This window comes from Anser anser, assembly GCF_964211835.1.
Source record: "Anser anser genome assembly, chromosome: 4".
Lineage (NCBI taxonomy): Eukaryota > Metazoa > Chordata > Aves > Anseriformes > Anatidae > Anser > Anser anser.
Genome location: NC_139724.1, coordinates 58731203 through 58742587, shown reverse-complemented (window position 1 = coordinate 58742587; position 11385 = coordinate 58731203). Strand labels below are relative to the sequence as shown.

Here is an 11385-nt window from a genome sequence, read left to right as displayed (position 1 = left end):
TGTGGTGCCCAGAACTGTACAGAGTACTCGAGGTGAGGCCGTATCAGCACAGAGTAGAGTGGGACAATCACTTCCCTCAACCAACTAGCAATGCCTTGCTTGATGCACCCCAGGACACGGTTGGCCCTCCTGGCTGCCTGGGCACACTGCTGGCTCATATTCAACTTGCTGTCAACCACAACCCCCAGATCCCTCTCTGCAGGGCTGCTCTCCAGCATCTCGTTGCCCGGTCTGTATGTATAGCCAGGGTTGCCCCATCCCAGGTACAGGACCCGGCACTTGCTTTTGTTAAACTTCATGCGGTTTGTGATCGCCCAGCTCTCCTACCTGTCCAGATCTCTCTGCAAGGCCTTTCCACCCTCAAGAAAGTCAACAACTCCTCCAAGTTTGGTGTCATCAGCAAATTTGCTCAAAACACCTTCTAGTCCTACATCCAAATCATTTATAAAAACACTGAAGAGGACTGGCCCTAAAATGGAGCCTTGAGGGACCCCACCAGTGACCATCCACCAGCCTGATGTGGCCGCATTTACCACAAACCTTTGAGCCCTGCCTGTCAGCCAATTGCTCACCCATCATATAATGTTTTTGTTAAGTTGTATGCTGGACATTTTGTCTAGTAGGATCCTACGGGAAACCGTGTCAAAAGCCTTGCTGAAGTCCAAAAAGATCACATCAGCTGGTTTCCCTTGATTGACTAGATAGGTGATCTTTAAAAGGAAATCAAATTTGTTAGGCAGGACCTACCCCTCGTGAACCCATGTTGGCTGGGAGTTTTTTTTTTTTTTTTTTACCAAGACTGATAAGCTGCACTTTTTGCTACCCTGTGCAAACAACCTGTCATGTTTTGACAAATGCTGTACTTTAGTGTACTTTTGCTTGTTATAATATAATTACAATACCAAAACACACCTCCATCCCAAAAGCTACCCGCCTCCAATGCGCGACCATCCCTCACTGAGCACACGCTCTGAATTTCTCAGAGCCTATATCTTTAAATGGAGACAGGAAAATTTTTCACCAATCATAAGTAAGATATGCTTGACTAGAGTCACTCAAGCTCCACCTAAAAGACAGAAAATAATATAAATTGGCCTAAGAGAGAGGGGATGTTAGGGAAGATACCATCCTGAGGACCTCCTGATCCCTGGGATCAGGTGATGGGCTGAGCCTCTCTTCCCCCCGTATTGGGATGCCTTTGGGTGAGATTTGAACACTTGGTTATATTGTATGTCTCTGCAGAAACTTACAAATCTCTATAGAGTCTTTGTGCCTTTTTAACATGTTAATTTTGAGGCTGCACAACTGTGTATTTCATGCACACCAGCTTGCTTTTGCAGACAGTAAATTATTGCCAGCAATCCAAAGAATCTGTGTCTGAAATAAATTGCATTTAACTGCATTGTTCCTAGCTGTAATAGTTCTCAAAGAACTTGACTAGAGTAAGGGCGGTTATATGTTATTGGTGAATCTGTGACTGTGGTAGTTCACTGCTCTGAATCCAACCAGACCCATATTGGTTAATGCATTATTGGTGAATCTGTGATTGTGATAATTCAGTAGCCTGAATCAGACCAGACCCATAATGGTTAATTGGCTACACCCCTTAACATAATGTGCATACACTCCGACCCACCTAAAGAACCCTGTAATTGGCTGAAGGAAAAACAAAGCACTTACACCAAGGAGCAGCTCAGGCAGAAAGAGCTTTAAGGAGACACCTGTGGCTTATATACCATTAGGCCCACCTGGCACCCAACCAATCACCTGGGAAAGGGGTGGGGCAAAGCAAAAAAGTAGAAATCAAGCAGGATGAGCAGCAGCTGTGTTGTTTTTGTTTATCTGGCTTAGCTCAACAGTGTGCAAAGCACAGCACAAAGAAGTGGGCTGTTTCTAGAAACAACAATTTCTGTGCTTTTTGCTTCAACTTTGAATGTTGAAAGGACAATATGACCAAGTAAGTAACTGAAACTATTTCAACTGGAGTTAGCTCAAACCTTTCTTCGCGCTTTCTTTATGCTCGTGGTGGATGAAGATATCTCTGTATTAATTCTCTTAGATTTATAACTGCTGTTAGTAATGTTAACCACACTTTCCTTTAGAATCTGAACAGTCTTGTATGGCAGTAAAAGGATTGCTTAACGCTGGCTATTTTTTGTTTGGTGGCCTTTAGGTTCGTTGTTTATCCTTTTTAGAGAACTTTCATGCAGATAAAGACCAGGCAAGATTATGATTGGTCTTAATGAAATTAAGTACTATGAAAAGTGGAAAAAATTACTGGGAAAACTTACTGAGAATGTTTAATACCAGAAAGCTAATGCAAGTGGTAAAAAATGTTTTAAATACATTCATTTTCAGTGGGATTTGTGGAATAAATGGAAAGATATAGGGATAAGAAAATGAAACTTCCCTTAATATGGAGAACATTGCTTTTCCCAGCTGTGTAAAAGGGCATCAGCATAAACTTCTCACTTGGCCTTTTTGATTTTGAATCACAGTGTTTTAACTTTTACTATCTTATACAATACGTGAAACTGAGCACATGGTTGCTATTAAGGAGATTAATATAGATCTAAAGATATATATCTGTGCCTTCTTTTTGACTATGTTAGAGTAAATTAATCAAAAAATGGGTTTATCCTTTTGAAACAGCACTTTGACACTTAGAGGTTCTATCATTTGTTGCATATTCTAAGGATGAAAGCTACTTCAAATCATGTAATATCGATACCAAATACTGGATTATACAAGCTGTTCTCCAAATCACACTTGATACCAAAAGGTTTTTAGGGAAAGTTTACAGTGATGATTACAACCTATTAAAGTTCTCATCTTTGGGGTTCTGTGTGTTTATCTTTGTTCCTCTTTTTACGTTAAAAATAAATAATGAAAATAGAACTTGTATGATCAGTTCTATAGTTGCCGAAGTAAATGTTAGCAATCAGAAACTTCCAAGAAAATCCTTAGTATTCACTTCTTTCTTATTATTACTTGAAACTGAGCTAGTTATACTTCAGATCATTCTACTGGGATTCTCTTGAAGCAAGCAAAGATAATATATAACTGTGAAGAACTGCAGAAGGACCTCAAGATGCGAAGTGACTGAGCGATAAAGTGGCAGATAAATTGGTTAGAAAGTGAGGCATGAAGAAATGAGAAACATGGAGATATATGTTGAACTGGCCATCCACTACTGTGATACATGAATGGGATTCTAGGTTTGTAATAGTAAAATGTAAGCTTAGTGCTCAGTAACATAAAAATATTATAAATTATTAAGACAAAAAACAAAGTTGAAAGCCAAAATATAATTAAAATAACTGTGTAAACCAGAGGTGAACACTGCTGAATGATATGTGCTTCTTGAGTCCTATGTCAAGAAGTTAGAAATGGAAAGAGAGAAGGTTATCAAGCTGATCAAAGGCATGGTATGTATCTTCTTTATGAAGGGTCCCATGCAAGAAAAAAGAAGACTGAGGGAGAGAGGTACAGCAGAAATCTGTAGAATTGTGACAATCATGGAAAATGTGAACAAAGAACAATAGTTCTCACCTTATCCAAAACAACAAGTAATTGTTTTGCACAGTATGTGGTCAGAATGAGAGGTTTGCCACAGGGTATTTTGGATAGTAAAAGCTAAGTAAGGTACACAGAGGATAAAAACAAGGAACATCATGTTAAAAAGTTGAAATCAGGTTTGGGAAGTTCACCTGCTAGAATCATAAAATGGCTTGAGTTGGAAGGGACCATACAGATGATCTATTTCCAACTCCCTTGCCATGGTCAGGGATGCCACCTGTATCAGGTTGTCCATGGTCTCTTCCAACCTGGCTTTGAACACCTCCAGGGATGGGGCATTCAACCACATATACTGTCTATTTCTGATTTAGAAAAAAAAAAAAAAACCGATTTTAATTCTATCAACTAGTCTTGACTGAATTAGATATTAAGGCTTGCCTCCAATTTTAAGCGCTGATATTTTATCAAGGCACTTGCTCTCATTTTAAGGTATTACTGGGGAGATGGTGGGTCCCAACAGTACAGAGCAAAGATCACAGAATCACACAGGTGTAATTAGATAGCTGATGCAATTTTGATAGTTGATTGCTAGCTCTTAGTCAAGTGGCACAGGATCATTTGCCAGATTGCAAACATTACGCTATTTACAAAGGCTATATGTAAAAGCTTTAAACACATTCGGCTTGGTGGAAACAGGAGCAGTATTTACCAGCCTTCACTGCTTTTAAAACTGTTCAGTGAATTCTTCTTTACAGAAAGATGATGGGGATCTTCAGGGTTACAACACACAGCAGCCATCTCTGCACAAGTGCCAGCCTTGCCATTAACAAGACGATAAATTGACTGATTACTATTTCAGTGCTATTAAGGTTGAACCGAATTATGCCAGGATTCTGATCCACGGTTTTCATCAGTTGTCTTAGCTCAGAAAAGCAATTGGGCCAGGGGTGAGGAGAGACAATGACGACCTCCTGTAACGCAGCTAGAGATGGAAAAGAGATGTGCTGCCACCACTCATCCCCTGGCACTCATGGCAGCACAGGAGTGAAAAAGAGATGTCGAAAAAGTAAGGGACCAGCAAAATGGGGACAAGCAAATAGGAACTATAATGAAGCTATGTACTAATTGTGTGTAACTAATAACTGCAATTAATAGGCAGGAGACAAATCAGAGTTGTCAGGAAAAAATACAGTAATTTTAAAGTAGTGGTTGTTTTTGACCTAAGAATCATTATATACATGCCTTCTTTAACATGAATTCTATGAAGCTCCTACTGCATTTCTTTATAACCTAGAGTTTTCCTAAGTCAGTTAGGAAAAACTAAATTCAAGTCACAACAATTATAGTCAGACAAACACTGTGATTTTTGTGATGTAACTTACTGTAAACATTAGAAATAACATAAAATTGTGCCAAAAGGGCAAAGGAACAGAAAGTTTACCTGTAGTTTCCACTTTATGACATTGACTAGATATGCTAAAAAAAAGTTAAATTACCTCACTAAAATTCTGAGGCTTCATAGGACACATCTGTGAAGATGGATCTAATGTAGTGGAAAATAACTATTTTATGGATCCTCCATTGACTCAGACGATGATTACAATATCTGATACTTATATTAGTGCAGAAATACATCTTCTAATTTGTTCACTAAGAAAGGTAACAAAACCTGTTATGTAGTGTGTCCTAGGACTATGCATCAGCAAAACTGTATTGAAACTGAGAAGGCCAGATAGTTTTCAAAAACAGTTTCTTCAACTACTAATACACTTAGTAATGCTTGATGGACAATGATTTTATTTTTAGGTTTCCCCATCTACATCATAGCATGACTTAAATTTCTACAGAAATATAGCTCCCATCTAATATCATTTGATAAACAAGGAAAAGCTGTTTCTGCAAGGTCTTATCTTTTTGTTACCTAACTATCACAGAATTGCTAACCATTCAAGAAGTCTAAACATGCATTTTTGAAAATAAAAAAAAAAAAGACAATCTCCTATGTTTCTTACCCATTAAAACTTGCCAGTTAAAATATCAGCAGGTACTCTTTGAAAATTTTTCTGCATAACAGGAGTTATTACTGCTACTGTAAACTGAATACACTTAGGTCAGCAGGATACCAAGTATTTAGTCTTGCTGTTCAAGTGTAGACCTTTACAAAGCTGCATGAGCAAAGCTAGAAATTCTGAGACTGCATCCCACCATTCTTACTGAAGATTATTGACATTTTCACCATTATAAAATGAGCTCAACATCAGTAAAGGAATAAATAGCTCTTTGAAGGCAGTACAAATGAAATACACTGAAGATTTAAAATATACATATATATGTATATATTTTTGCTAACATAACAACAGTGCTCCAAAAATAGGACAGTAAAGCAAATGATGTAAACAAAAAAAGAGCAAGACAGATCAACACCTCAGTAAGCAATTATAGCATTTTTCAACAAATTAGCAAACTCCTAATACCAGAATTCCTATCTACTTATTATACTACCATTTTGGAACTAAGAAAAATAATACCCATTAGTGATAATTTAATACTGATTAGTAGATCATACAATCTCATTTCTTACTTTTGTATGCTTTTTTTGTTTGTTTTCTTTTGTGGTGTACGTGTTTTATTTCTGCATGGTAGGGTTAGGAGAACATTTTATTTAATTATTTATTTTCATGAAAAGTGTCAAATGGATATTTTGCTGTTCCTTTTATCAGTTTTAAGAGAATGAATAAAGGGTTTTACTGTATAGACTCCATCAGTGCAAGGATAGTTTCCATATTCAGAAGAACCCTGGAGCTGTGTAAGCATTTATATAAGTCACACAGAAATATGGTTTGCTGGAGTGCTTGATTCTGCCATGTACGCAGTGGTGCCTAGGGTTAGCTGAGATGCTCTGAGACATTTATGTGGTGCTGACATATCTAACAAAGAGCCTAAAGGATGTACGTGCTATTCTGCACTCATAGCAGGCGTGATATCTCAAGGCAGTTCAAATGGGTGTTGATTCTTGGTCAACAAAGAATCTACAAGGAGACAATGAATCAAAACCATTGTGTCAATACTATCTTAATGAAATTACACTGATTAAGAGGTCATATTTATATAAACGGTATGAAATGTGGAAGTGTATGCTTCTGGAGGAGAAGTTATTTCTGTGGAATATACAGAGTGGCAGAATATGAAGGTATGAAGGAGAGTAATTTAGAAAGAGAGAAGCTAATGCTGTGCATCTGAAGTGTTTCAAAGGTTGGAAGATTTGGGATTAAGGAGAATTAACCTCAAGTGGACAAAGGAAAAATAATCCCCAAAGCAGTTTTAAGGACTCAGTGAAAAGTGACACACATAGGATGTTAAAATGACTCTAAACTGCTGCTATCATCACCCTGATGGAATGAAAAAAATGAAACCCTAAATCTGTCTCTCTAGGACAGACTGAGACAGTAGCCCTGATGAAAAAGTCTCAAACTTTATTTAGTACAGCTTCCTTAGAAGCAAACTTGCCTGGTACTTTGTAATTTGTGAGTACTAGTGCCTCATAGCTGTCCCTTTTCTTCAAATGCTGGGGGGGTGTGTGTGTGTGGAAGACTAAGGCTTGAGGAGCCTTTGTCTACAAGAAGTGCTGTGTCATTCTTCCCTGAATACCTAAAGTGATATCATGAAGTCAAGAACCAAAAGCCAGTCAATGAAGAAAAAGGATGTATTATTTGGATGTATAATTATTTTTTTCCATGATAGTGGCAGCACATTTTAAAAAATGAACTCAAGTTAAGTTGGGCAAAAGAGGGGTTTGGAAAGGATTTTGCACAAGCTGTGTTTATTTTCTTACATATGTCTAAACTTTATAACTCTGTGTGAATTAAGTTTTCTACAGTATTGATTAATTCCTTTCAGGAATAGTAAGTGCTTACACATTTTGCACAGGAAGTGGTAGTATACAACATTCTGCTATTTATTGATAATTATATTTAAAAAAAAAAAGAACAAAACAAAAAACATAACATCACTTCACCTCACAGTTTGTGTCAATGAGATGTGTCCAATTATGCAACGTATTGTCCAAAGCAAACATTAAAATATACTGTTTTTCAATTTACAAGTTTAAAAAAAGAAACAATCAAAATGAATAATCAAAGGAACTTCAGATTTTACAAAGGAAATAGGAAAATAACATTTTGAATACTGTTTCATGGAATTAATTATGAGATGCTTTACATTTTGAACTAATTTGGTAAATGTTCTACCTGTTCAAACTAGTAAGGAATAAATTGTTGAAAGAAACTTCTGAGATACTGTACTTAAAATTAAATCTGCAATAGGGTATAAAGAAAAGGACTTTTAAAACTGAGAAATCCAGGAAATTTCTTGCACTGGCAGTAAAGTTATATCTTTCCAGAATTGCTTTGCACAGTTTCGAGTTGTTTCAAAATACATCAGTTCCCAAAGGAAACATTAGTTCTGAAATGAAATACTTTGCAAAAGGCATATATAGGTTTAAAAGGAATCAGTAAGACACAGGGTATCTATAGAAAATTCTCCTTACTATGCAGAAAATAATGTGATATAAAAGCAAAGTAAATGAAGTACATTTGTAATATTTTTGGTACTTGAACAAAAAGAAAATGTAAGTTCATATTTTACCTAGTGCAATGCATTGCTTGTACATTCCTTATACCTATTCCATCATTCAAATGGGTCCTGAGACTAATGCACTGACCACTGTTTGTCAGGAAAGAGATCCTATGGAATGTTTCAGGAGAAAAGAAATGGCGATTCTGTAGTTCCAACCAGATCCCAATTTACATTTTCCATTCATGTCCTACAGCGGCAAACTTTTGACCTTGCAAAGGAAGAAATAATTCTTCATTTCCTTCTGCACAACCTGTTTTATAGGACTGATAGATCAGATGTCACATTTCATTTCACAAATGCTAGGATTTCATTACTAGACAGAAACACGTAATATGCTGTGGGATACCGGGAAAGGAAATTACTACTTAACTATTAAGTGTTATTAAATTGTTCCTAATTTTAATTGTATCAATTTTAATTCCCTTAAATTTTCCGGAATACATGAACATAAGCTGAATTTCCTCTAACTTATTTGTACGTGTTATCATTATTTCAAACGTGGCTTTGAAAATATGTACAAAATATGCTTCCTTTCTCTGAAAAGCCACTATTTTTTTATGGGTGATAATAGTTGGCAAACTCAGTACCCTGTATTTCAAAGACAGGCTCTGTAAGACTGTTGTATTTACCTGAACATGAACCATGCAAAAAACAATTTCTGTAGGCATATATGCAGAGGCTTAGACTCCTTGGCTCATTGAGAATACTCTCAAACAAGAAAAGGAAGAGTAGGAATTATTCCATACGAGAACACCTTTCAGGGGTAGAAGTGTGGTGGTGCTTGCCTTATACTTCTGCCATTCCATATGCCATATATTGTCATATACCTTGCCATTCCAATACATATATTGCCATATACCTTGCCATTCCGGTTAATTTGGAGGCCCATTTCGGCCCATTCTGGAGCCACCAGTCCCTGCCTCAGGGATGCAATGGGATGCTGGTCTCTAGATCCACCACAGCCCTGCTCTGTCTGCTTACATATCTCCTGGCACTCTGGCACAGAAGCTGTTGATGGAATGCCATCCTCATCTGTTAGTCTTCTGTAATGCACGACATTGCATAAAATTCTGTAGACTAAGCCTGTTTGCACACCTAAAATCAGAGACATGAGGCCTGGAAACCACAGATTATTACCTTAAATGCATTCCCATAGGAAGGAGGAGCACCAAACTGCTCTACTGCGTAACATATGCAATTCAATGGTTATGAAATTATATTTACTATGTAATTAAACTGCAAAATCAGAGAGCTGAAATATAGGAATGTTAGCAATTGAAATAGTTTTTGTATACTGAATTTACCTGCTTGTACACATGCAACATAACATTGAAGAAATGATCATGCATGTAAGATCCCTGCTGCAATCTATGCTTATGGTTGCAGAAATTAAACACAGGTATTTTGAAAGCAAAGAGAAAACTTGATGAGAAGAGATCTTATGATTAAGGTAAGCAATGACCTGTACAGATTAATATATTCATTACCTGTCTTGCAATTCTGTTCCTAACAAAATTCTGTCTGACAATATTTGCAATACTGTTTCTTTGCCCTACATAAGAAACTTGAGGCCATATTTTCAGAACTTCTGTGTTCTTTCACTGCATTTTAAATTAATTAGACCTGTGCTGTACACGTATACACCTGTATTAAAATGCCAAGAGCACTAAAAAGTCAAGTTCATACACTTCCAAGTTTGACATGCAAAACAGTCTTTTTTTTCTTAATTTTCGCATTCATCTCAAATTCTGAACACACAAAAAAATGGAAAAAGAATGCCACAATCTCACGGTCACTGGGGAAATTAATAAATATCTAGAAAGTGTTTCAATGTTATAATAGTAGTGGTAAAAAAAAAAGGCACCACTAAAAATTATTTATTTTGTATAAAGTACGGGTTTGGATAATACTTAGTAAATAAGGTCTGGTTAAAACAAAAAAAGATTTTTGAAAAGCTGACAGAAAAAGATATAAAGAAATACTACTGTATGAGGTGTGATTCTGTGGAGAAAAACAAAACTACGTTCAGTGATGTAGTGTTGACAGACACAAAGGCAAAATTAAAGTTGTCACGAACTTTCCCTTTTTCAAACTGTTAGAGTTTGACTTCAATCTTAATATTCTTATAATATATGACCAAGTAATTAAAATTAGTATGCAATTATGAAGAAAGTAAATCATGCTTTTTTAATTGAACAATCTCCTTTTAAATTATTATTTACTGAAATATTTTTTTCATAATTTCTCAACCCAGCCATCTGGCAACACTACAAGAAAAGAAAATTTGACTCCCCCTTACAAGGTACCAATTTGAATTTCAAAATCATAGGAGTGCTTCATAATTGCTTGAAGTTTGAACATTATTTCAGTTACCAGCAATCAGCTGTTTAAAAATAGTGTCCTTAAATCACAGATCTATATTTTTTTTTTTCTGGGCCATTTTCCTCTTAAAATTGACTTGACATTTAAAACATCTGCTTTTTCACAGTGTGCATTCCATCTGCAATTATGCTGCAGCCCACTCTGCCACTCAGCTCTGTCCTTGCTATAGAAATAAGCCTGTTAAAAGAATATGTGTTTATGGATAAAATGGATAGCAACCCAGCACACACACACAAGAAGAAAAAGAACAAGAGAAAAGCGGACCTCCTTACCTATTGTACCATTTAATGTGGTATACAGCATTTCTATAAAGAAAGGCATATTACATAGTGGAGTCTCTCCACTGTCTGAGTAATTACAGGATCAACAGTAATCAACCTCTTTCAGGTACTAGAATGTTAATAATAGTGGAAGTACTCACTTAATCTTATCTCATATTTTGCTTGCATATGGATGGAACAGCAAATTAATAACAGCGCTTCTGTCCTTTGTCATAACTGGATAAAACTTTATGTTAAGGAATCTTGATAAAATGATAATGTTTGGATTTCTGAGCTTTCAAATTTTATTTGGAGAATAGCAATTGTAATGACTCTAAATAAATGCTTCAAAGATCGTGGTAAGTGTGTTTGATCAGTCTGTTTACACACACTTTTTTTACTGATTCAGTGACTAAAATTAATCCTAATTTGTTATGGCATAGAGAGCGAATCAGAGCAAGTTAACCTGCAGTGTGTTCTGTGGTCATGTGTCTACGCAGTTTGTGGTGCCTGGGCAAGCTAGTTTAAAGTTGACTTAAATTTTTCTATTCTACACAGCAGCCAATTGTGTAACTGAGAGACAGACATA

General features: G+C 36.3%; 1 long non-coding RNA gene across 2 annotated transcripts; it reads left to right on the top strand.

Moving 5' to 3' along the window:
* Positions 1–1113: 1113 nt before the first annotated feature.
* LOC310898185 lies at positions 1114–11152 on the top strand. Of its 2 annotated transcripts, XR_014583064.1 has the most exons (4): positions 1114–1202; positions 1852–1957; positions 9541–9604; positions 10643–11152. It is a non-coding gene; the product is annotated as an uncharacterized lncRNA (long non-coding RNA). The 2 variants fall into 2 exon arrangements; XR_014583065.1 differs by lacking the exon at positions 1114–1202 and having other exon boundaries at positions 1772–1957.
* Positions 11153–11385: the final 233 nt, after the last annotated feature.